Consider the following 10,727-nt stretch of genomic DNA (forward strand, 5'->3'; position numbering starts at 1 on the left):
AACGCTGCCGGGCGACAGTATCGGTGGGACGTTGCCTGGCGACAGTATCGGTGAGATGTTGCCGGGCGACAGTGTCGGTGCGACGTTGCCTGGCGACAGTGTCGGTGGGACGTTGCCTGGTGACAGTATCGGTGGGACGTTGCTTGGCGACAGTATCGGCGGGACGATGCCGGGCGACAATGTCGGTGGGACATGCCGGACGACCGTATTGGTGGGACGTTGCCTGGCGACAGTATCGGTGGGACGTTGCCTGGTGACCGTATCGGTGAGATGTTGCCGGGCGACAGTGTCTGTGGGACGTTGCCTGGCGACAGTATCGGTGAGATGTTGCCGGGCGATAGTATTGGTGGGATGTTGCCAGGCGACAGTGTCGGTGGGACGTTGCCTAGCGACAGTATCGGTGAGACGTTGCCGGGCGATATTATTGGTGGGAAGTTGCCAGGCGACAGTGTCGGTGGGACGTTGCCTGTCGACGGTATCGGTGGGATGTTGCCTGGCGACAGTATAGTTGGGCTGTTGCCTGACGACAGTATCGGTGGGACGTTGCCTGGCGACAGTATCGGTGGGACGTTGCATGGCGACAGTATCGGTGGGACGTTGCCTGGCGACAGTATCGGTGGGACCTTGTCTGGCGAAAGTATCGATGAGACTTTGCCGGGCGACAGTATCGGTGGGACGTTGCCTGGTGACAGTGTCGGAGGGACGTTGCTGGGCGACAGTATCGGTGGGACGTTGCCTGGCGACAGTGTCGGTGGGACGTTGCCTGACGACAGTGTCAGTGGGACATTGCCGGGCGACAGTATCGGTGGGATGTTGCCGGGTTACAGTATCGGTGTGACTTTGCCGGGCGACATTATCGGTGGGACTTTGCCGGACGACAGTATCGGTGAGATGTTGCCTGGCGACAGTGTCAGTGGGACGTTGCCGGGTGACAGTATCGGTGGGACGTTGCCTGGCGACAGTATCGGTGTGACGTTGCCGGGCGTCAGTATCAGTGATACGTTGCCTGGTGACAGTGTCGATGGGACGTTGCCGGGCGACAATATCGGTGGGACGTTGCAGGGCGACAGTATTGGTGGGATGTTGCCTGGTGACAGTGTCGGAGGGACGTTGACGGGCGACAGTATCGGTGGGACGTTGCCGGGCGACAGTATTGGTGGGATGTTGCCGGGCGACAGTATCGGTGGGACGTTGTCTGGCGACAGTGTCGGTGGGACGTTGCCGGGCGACAGTATCGGTGGGCATTGCCTGGCGACAGTGTCGGTGGGACGTTGCCGGATTACTGTGTCGGTGGGACTTTGCCGGGCGACAGTATTGGTGAGACGTTGCCTGGTGACAGTATCGGTGGGACGTTGCCGGGCGACAGTATCGGTGGGACATTGCCTGGCGACAGTATCGGTGGAACGTTGCCTGGCGACAGTATCGGTGAGATGTTGACGTGCGACAGTGTCGGTGGGACGTTGCCTGGTGACAGTATCGGTGGGACGTTGCCGGGCGACAGTATCGGTGGGACGTTGCTTGGCGACAGTATCGGTGGGACGTTGCCGGGCGACAGTATCGGTGGGACCTTGTCTGGCGAAAGTATCGATGAGACTTTGCCGGGCGACAGTATCGGTGGGACTTTGCCTGGTGACAGTGTCGGAGGGACGTTGCTGGGCGACAGTATCGGTGGGACGTTGCCTGGCGACAGTGTCGGTGGGACGTTGCCGGGCGACAGTATCCGTGAGACGTTGCCTGGTGACAGTGTCGGAGGGACGTTGCTGGGCGACAGTATCGGTGGGACGTTGCCTGGCGACAGTGTCGGTGGGACGTTGCCGGGCGACAGTGTCGGTGGGACATTGCCTGGCGACAGTATCGGTGCGACGTTGCCTGGCGACAGTATCGGTGAGATGTTGCCTGGCGACATTGTCGGTGGGACGTTGCCTGGCGACAGTGTCAGTGGGACGTTGCCAGGCGACAGTATCGGTGGGACCTTGCCGGGTTACAGTATCGGTGTGACTTTGCCGGGCGACAATATCGGTGGGACGTTACCGAGCGACAGTATTGTTGGGATTTTGACCCGTGACAGTATTGGTGAGTCGTTGCCTGGCGACAGTATCGCTGCGACGTTGCCTGGCGACAGTATCGGTGAGATGTTGCCTGGCGACAGTGTCAGTGGGACGTTGCCTGGCGACAGTGTCAGTGGGACATTGCCGGGCGACAGTATCGGTGGGACGTTGCCTGGCGACAGTATCGGTGAGATGTTGCCGGGCGACAGTGTCGGTGCGACGTTGCCTGGCGACAGTGTCGGTGGGACGTTGCCTGGCGACAGTATCGGTGGGACGTTGCCTGGCGACAGTATCGGCGGGACGATTCCGGGCGACAGTGTCGGTGGGACATGCCGGACGACCGTATTGGTGGGATGTTGCCTGGCGACAGTATCGGTGGGACGTTGCCTGGTGACAGTATCGGTGAGATGTTGCCGGGCGACAGTGTTGGTGGGACGTTGCCTAGCGACAGTATCGGTGAGATGTTGCCTGGCGACAGTATAGTTGGGCCGTTGCCTGGCGACAGTATCGGTGGATGTTGCCTGGCGACAGTATCGGTGGGACGTTGCATGGCGACAGTATCGGTGGGACGTTGCCTGGCGACAGTATCGGTGGGACCTTGTCTGGCGAAAGTATCGATGAGACTTTGCCGGGCGACAGTATCGGTGGGACGTTGCCTGGTGACAGTGTCGGAGGGACGTTGCTGGGCGACAGTATCGGTGGGACGTTGCCGGGTTACAGTATCGGTGTGACTTTGCCGGGCGACAATATCGGTGGGACGTTGCCGAGCGACAGTATTGTTGGGATTTTGACCCGTGACAGTATTGGTGAGTCGTTGCCTGGCGACAGTATCGCTGCGACGTTGCCTGGCGACAGTATCGGTGAGATGTTGCCTGGCGACAGTGTCAGTGGGACGTTGCCTGGCGACAGTGTCAGTGGGATGTTGCCGGGCGACAGTATCGGTGGGACGTTGCCTGGCGACAGTATCGGTGGGACGCTGCTGGGCGACAGTATCGGTGGGACGTTGCCTGGCGACAGTATCGGTGAGATTTTGCCGGGCGACAGTGTCGGTGCGACGTTGTCTGGCGACATTGTCGGTGGGACGTTGCCTGGCGACAGTATCGGTGGGACGTTGCCTGTCGACAGTATCGGCGGGACGATGCCGGGTGACAGTGTCGGTGGGACATGCCGGACGACCGTATTGGTGGGACGTTGCCTGGCGACAGTATCGGTGGGACGTTGCCTGGTGACAGTATCGGTGAGATGTTGCCGGGCGACAGTGTCTGTGGGACGTTGCCTGGCGACAGTATCGGTGAGATGTTGCCGGGCGATAGTATCGGTGGGATGTTGCCAGGCGACAGTGTCGGTGGGACGTTGCCTAGCGACAGTATCGGTGAGACGTTGCCGGGCGATATTATTGGTGGGAAGTTGCCGGGCGACAGTGTCGGTGGGACGTTGCCTGTCGACGGTATCGGTGGGATGTTGCCTGGCGACAGTATAGTTGGGCCGTTGCCTGGCGACAGTATCGGTGGATGTTGCCTGGCGACAGTATCGGTGGGACGTTGCATGGCGACAGTATCGGTGGGACGTTGCCTGGCGACAGTATCGGTGGGACCTTGTCTGTCGAAAGTATCGATGAGACTTTGCCGGGCGACAGTATCGGTGGGACGTTGCCTGGTGACAGTGTCGGAGGGACGTTGCTGGGCGACAGTATCAGTGGGACGTTGCCTGGCGACAGTGTCGGTGGGACGTTGCCTGACGACAGTGTCAGTGGGACATTGCCGGGCGACAGTATCGGTGGGATGTTGCCGGGTTACAGTATCGGTGTGACTTTGCCGGGCGACAGTATCGGTGGGACGTTGCCGAGCGACAGTATTGGTGTGATGTTGCCCCGTGACAGTATTGGTGAGACGTTGCCGGGCGACAGTATCGCTGCGATGTTGCCTGGCGACAGTATCGGTGAGATGTTGCCTGGCGAAAGTGTCAGTGGGACATTGCCTGGCGACAGTGTCAGTGGGACGTTGCCTGGCGACAGTGTCAGTGGGACGTTGCCGGGCGACAGTATCGGTGGGACGTTGCCTGGCGACAGTATCGGTGGGACGCTGCCGGGCGACACTATTGGTGGGACGTTGCCTGGCGACAGTATCGGTGAGATGTTGCCGGGCGACAGTGTCGGTGCGACGTTGCCTGGCGACAGTGTCGGTGGGACGTTGCCGGGTGACAGTATCGGTGGGACGTTGCCTGGCGACAGTATCGGTGTGACGTTGCCGGGCGACTAGTATCCGTGAGAAGTTGCCAGGCGACAGTGTCGATGGGACGTTGCCTGGCGACAGTGTCGGTGGGACGTTGCCTGGCGACAGTATCGGTGGGACGTTGCCTGGCGACAGTATCGGCGGGACGATGCCGGGCGACAGTGTCGGTGGGACATGCCGGACGACCGTATTGGTGGGACGTTGCCTGGCGACAGTATCGGTGGGACGTTGCCTGGTGACAGTATCGGTGAGATGTTGCCGGGCGACAGTGTCTGTGGGACGTTGCCTGGCGACAGTATCGGTGAGATGTTGCCGGGCGATAGTATTGGTGGGATGTTGCCAGGCGACAGTGTCGGTGGGACGTTGCCTAGCGACAGTATCGGTGAGACGTTGCCGGGCGATATTATTGGTGGGAAGTTGCCGGGCGACAGTGTCGGTGGGACGTTGCCTGTCGAAGGTATCGGTGGGATGTTGCCTGGCGACAGTATAGTTGGGCCGTTGCCTGACGACAGTATCGGTGGGACGTTGCCTGGCGACAGTGTCGGAGGGACGTTGCATGGCGACAGTATCGGTGGGACGTTGCCTGGCGACAGTGTCGGTGGGATGTTGCCGGGCGACAGTATCCGTGAGACGTTGCCATGTGACAGTGTCGGAGGGACGTTGCTGGTCGACAGTATCGGTGGGACGTTGCCTGGCGACAGTGTCGGTGGGACGTTGCCGGGCGACAGTGTCGGTGGGACATTGCCTGGCGACAGTATCGGTGCGACGTTGCCTGGCGACAGTATCGGTGAGATGTTGCCTGGCGACATTGTCGGTGGTACGTTGCCTGGCGACAGTGTCAGTGGGACGTTGCCGGGCGACAGTATCGGTGGGACGTTGCCGGGTTACAGTATCGGTGTGACTTTGCCGGGCGACAATATCGGTGGGACGTTGCCGAGCGACAGTATTGTTGGGATTTTGACCCGTGACAGTATTGGTGAGTTGTTGCCTGGCGACAGTATCGCTGCGACGTTGCCTGGCGACAGTATCGGTGAGATGTTGCCTGGCGACAGTGTCAGTGGGACGTTGCCTGGTGACAGTGTCAGTGGGACGTTGCCGGGCGACAGTATCGGTGGGACGCTGCCGGGCGACAGTATCGGTGGGACGTTGCCTGGCGACAGTATCGGTGGGACGTTGCTTGGCGACAGTATCGGCGGGACGATGCCGGGCGACAATGTCGGTGGGACATGCCGGACGACCGTATTGGTGGGACGTTGCCTGGCGACAGTATCGGTGGGACGTTGCCTGGTGACAGTATCGGTGAGATGTTGCCGGGCGACAGTGTCTGTGGGACGTTGCCTGGCGACAGTATCGGTGAGATGTTGCCGGGCGATAGTATTGGTGGGATGTTGCAAGGCGACAGTGTCGGTGGGACGTTGCCTAGCGACAGTATCGGTGAGACGTTGCCGGGCGATATTATTGGTGGGAAGTTGCCGGGCGACAGTGTCGGTGGGACGTTGCCTGTCGAAGGTATCGGTGGGATGTTGCCTGGCGACAGTATAGTTGGGCCGTTGCCTGACGACAGTATCGGTGGGACGTTGCCTGGCGACAGTATCGGTGGGACGTTGCATGGCGACAGTATCGGTGGGACGTTGCCTGGCGACAGTATCGGTGGGACCTTGTCTGGCGAAAGTATCGATGAGACTTTGCCGGGCGACAGTATCGGTGGGACGTTGCCTGGTGACAGTGTCGGAGGGACGTTGCTGGGCGACAGTATCGGTGGGACGTTGCCTGGCGACAGTGTCGGTGGGATGTTGCCGTGCGACAGTATCCGTGAGACGTTGCCTGGTGACAGTGTCGGAGGGACGTTGCTGGTCGACAGTATCGGTGGGACGTTGCCTGGCGACAGTGTCGGTGGGACGTTGCCGGGCGACAGTGTCGGTGGGACATTGCCTGGCGACAGTATCGGTGCGACGTTGCATGGCGACAGTATCGGTGAGATGTTGCCTGGCGACATTGTCGGTGGTACGTTGCCTGGCGACAGTGTCAGTGGGACGTTGCCGGGCGACAGTATCGGTGGGACGTTGCCGGGTTACAGTATCGGTGTGACTTTGCCGGGCGACAATATCGGTGGGACGTTGCCGAGCGACAGTATTGTTGGGATTCTGACCCGTGACAGTATTGGTGAGTTGTTGCCTGGCGACAGTATCGCTGCGACGTTGCCTGGCGACAGTATCGGTGAGATGTTGCCTGGCGACAGTGTCAGTGGGACGTTGCCTGGCGACAGTGTCAGTGGGACGTTGCCGGGCGACAGTATCGGTGGGACGTTGCCTGGCGACAGTATCGGTGGAACGCTGCCGGGCGACAGTATCGGTGGGACGTTGCCTGGCGACAGTATCGGTGAGATGTTGCCGGGCGACAGTGTCGGTGCGACGTTGCCTGGCGACAGTGTCGGTGGGACGTTGCCTGGCGACAGTATCGGTGCGACGTTGCCTGGCGACAGTATCGGTGAGATGTTGCCTGGCGACATTGTCGGTGGTACGTTGCCTGGCGACAGTGTCAGTGGGACGTTGCCGGGCGACAGTATCGGTGGGACGTTGCCGGGTTACAGTATCGGTGTGACTTTGCCGGGCGACAATATCGGTGGGACGTTGCCGAGCGACAGTATTGTTGGGATTTTGACCCATGACAGTATTGGTGAGTTGTTGCCTGGCGACAGTATCGCTGCGACGTTGCCTGGCGACAGTATCGGTGAGATGTTGCCTGGCGACAGTGTCAGTGGGACGTTGCCTGGCGACAGTGTCAGTGGGACGTTGCCGGGCGACAGTATCGGTGGGACGCTGCCGGGCGACAGTATCGGTGGGACGTTGCCTGGCGACAGTATCGGTGAGATGTTGCCGGGCGACAGTGTCGGTGCGACGTTGCCTGGCGACAGTGTCGGTGGGACGTTGCCTGGCGACAGTATCGGTGGGACGTTGCTTGGCGACAGTATCGGCGGGACCTTGTCTGGCGAAAGTATCGATGAGACTTTGCCGGGCGACAGTATCGGTGGGACGTTGCCTGGTGACAGTGTCGGAGGGACGTTGCTGGGCGACAGTATCGGTGGGACGTTGCCTGGCGACAGTGTCGGTGGGATGTTGCCGTGCGACAGTATCCGTGAGACGTTGCCTGGTGACAGTGTCGGAGGGACGTTGCTGGTCGACAGTATCGGTGGGACGTTGCCTGGCGACAGTATCGGTGGGACGTTGCCTGGCGACAGTGTCGGTGGGACGTTGCCTGACGACAGTGTCAGTGGGACATTGCCGGGCGACAGTATCGGTGGGATGTTGCCGGGTTACAGTATCGGTGTGACTTTGCCGGGCGACAGTATCGGTGGGACGTTGCCGATCGACAGTATTGGTGGGATGTTGCCCCGTGACAGTATTGGTGAGACGTTGCCGGGCGACAGTATCGCTGCGACGTTGCCTGGCGACAGTATCGGTGAGATGTTGCCTGGCGACAGTGTCAGTGGGACGTTGCCTGGCGACAGTGTCAGTGGGACGTTGCCGGGCGACAGTATCGGTGGGACTTTGCCTGGCGACAGAATTGGTGGGACGCTGCCGGGCGACAGTATCGGTGGGACGTTGCCTGGCGACAGTATCGGTGAGATGTTGCCTGGCGACAGTGTCAGTGGGACGTTGCCGGGTGACAGTATCGGTGGGACGTTGCCTGGCGACAGTATCGGTGTGACGTTGCCGGGCGACAGTATCAGTGATACGTTGCCTGGCGACAGTGTCGATGGGACATTGCCGGGCGACAATATCGGTGGGACGTTGCAGGGCGACAGTATCAGTGGGACGTTGCCTGGTGACAGTGTCGGAGGGACGTTGACGGGCGACAGTATCGGTGGGACGTTGCCGGGCGACAGTATTGGTGGGACGTTGCCGGGCGACTAGTATCCGTGAGAAGTTGCCAGGCGACAGTGTCGATGGGACGTTGCCTGGCGACAGTGTCGGTGGGACGTTGCCTGGCGACAGTATCGGTGGGACGTTGCCTGGCGACAGTATCGGCGGGACGATGCCGGGCGACAGTGTCGGTGGGACATGCCGGACGACCGTATTGGTGGGACGTTGCCTGGCGACAGTATCGGTGGGACGTTGCCTGGTGACAGTATCGGTGAGATGTTGCCGGGCGACAGTGTCTGTGGGACGTTGCCTGGCGACAGTATCGGTGAGATGTTGCCGGGCGATAGTATTGGTGGGATGTTGCCAGGCGACAGTGTCGGTGGGACGTTGCCTAGCGACAGTATCGGTGAGACGTTGCCGGGCGATATTATTGGTGGGAAGTTGCCGGGCGACAGTGTCGGTGGGACGTTGCCTGTCGAAGGTATCGGTGGGATGTTGCCTGGCGACAGTATAGTTGGGCCGTTGCCTGACGACAGTATCGGTGGGACGTTGCCTGGCGACAGTGTCGGAGGGACGTTGCATGGCGACAGTATCGGTGGGACGTTGCCTGGCGACAGTGTCGGTGGGATGTTGCCGGGCGACAGTATCCGTGAGACGTTGCCATGTGACAGTGTCGGAGGGACGTTGCTGGTCGACAGTATCGGTGGGACGTTGCCTGGCGACAGTGTCGGTGGGACGTTGCCGGGCGACAGTGTCGGTGGGACATTGCCTGGCGACAGTATCGGTGCGACGTTGCCTGGCGACAGTATCGGTGAGATGTTGCCTGGCGACATTGTCGGTGGTACGTTGCCTGGCGACAGTGTCAGTGGGACGTTGCCGGGCGACAGTATCGGTGGGACGTTGCCGGGTTACAGTATCGGTGTGACTTTGCCGGGCGACAATATCGGTGGGACGTTGCCGAGCGACAGTATTGTTGGGATTTTGACCCGTGACAGTATTGGTGAGTTGTTGCCTGGCGACAGTATCGCTGCGACGTTGCCTGGCGACAGTATCGGTGAGATGTTGCCTGGCGACAGTGTCAGTGGGACGTTGCCTGGTGACAGTGTCAGTGGGACGTTGCCGGGCGACAGTATCGGTGGGACGCTGCCGGGCGACAGTATCGGTGGGACGTTGCCTGGCGACAGTATCGGTGGGACGTTGCTTGGCGACAGTATCGGCGGGACGATGCCGGGCGACAATGTCGGTGGGACATGCCGGACGACCGTATTGGTGGGACGTTGCCTGGCGACAGTATCGGTGGGACGTTGCCTGGTGACAGTATCGGTGAGATGTTGCCGGGCGACAGTGTCTGTGGGACGTTGCCTGGCGACAGTATCGGTGAGATGTTGCCGGGCGATAGTATTGGTGGGATGTTGCAAGGCGACAGTGTCGGTGGGACGTTGCCTAGCGACAGTATCGGTGAGACGTTGCCGGGCGATATTATTGGTGGGAAGTTGCCGGGCGACAGTGTCGGTGGGACGTTGCCTGTCGAAGGTATCGGTGGGATGTTGCCTGGCGACAGTATAGTTGGGCCGTTGCCTGACGACAGTATCGGTGGGACGTTGCCTGGCGACAGTATCGGTGGGACGTTGCATGGCGACAGTATCGGTGGGACGTTGCCTGGCGACAGTATCGGTGGGACCTTGTCTGGCGAAAGTATCGATGAGACTTTGCCGGGCGACAGTATCGGTGGGACGTTGCCTGGTGACAGTGTCGGAGGGACGTTGCTGGGCGACAGTATCGGTGGGACGTTGCCTGGCGACAGTGTCGGTGGGATGTTGCCGTGCGACAGTATCCGTGAGACGTTGCCTGGTGACAGTGTCGGAGGGACGTTGCTGGTCGACAGTATCGGTGGGACGTTGCCTGGCGACAGTGTCGGTGGGACGTTGCCGGGCGACAGTGTCGGTGGGACATTGCCTGGCGACAGTATCGGTGCGACGTTGCATGGCGACAGTATCGGTGAGATGTTGCCTGGCGACATTGTCGGTGGTACGTTGCCTGGCGACAGTGTCAGTGGGACGTTGCCGGGCGACAGTATCGGTGGGACGTTGCCGGGTTACAGTATCGGTGTGACTTTGCCGGGCGACAATATCGGTGGGACGTTGCCGAGCGACAGTATTGTTGGGATTCTGACCCGTGACAGTATTGCTGAGTTGTTGCCTGGCGACAGTATCGCTGCGACGTTGCCTGGCGACAGTATCGGTGAGATGTTGCCTGGCGACAGTGTCAGTGGGACGTTGCCTGGCGACAGTGTCAGTGGGACGTTGCCGGGCGACAGTATCGGTGGGACGTTGCCTGGCGACAGTATCGGTGGAACGCTGCCGGGCGACAGTATCGGTGGGACGTTGCCTGGCGACAGTATCGGTGAGATGTTGCCGGGCGACAGTGTCGGTGCGACGTTGCCTGGCGACAGTGTCGGTGGGACGTTGCCTGGCGACAGTATCGGTGCGACGTTGCCTGGCGACAGTATCGGTGAGATGTTGCCTGGCGACATTGTCGGTGGTACGTTGCCTGGCGACAGTGTCAGTGGGACGTTGCCGGGCGAC

The sequence above is a fragment of the Pristiophorus japonicus genome, chromosome 11 (genome assembly GCF_044704955.1).
Source record: "Pristiophorus japonicus isolate sPriJap1 chromosome 11, sPriJap1.hap1, whole genome shotgun sequence".
Classification (NCBI taxonomy): Eukaryota; Metazoa; Chordata; class Chondrichthyes; family Pristiophoridae; genus Pristiophorus; species Pristiophorus japonicus.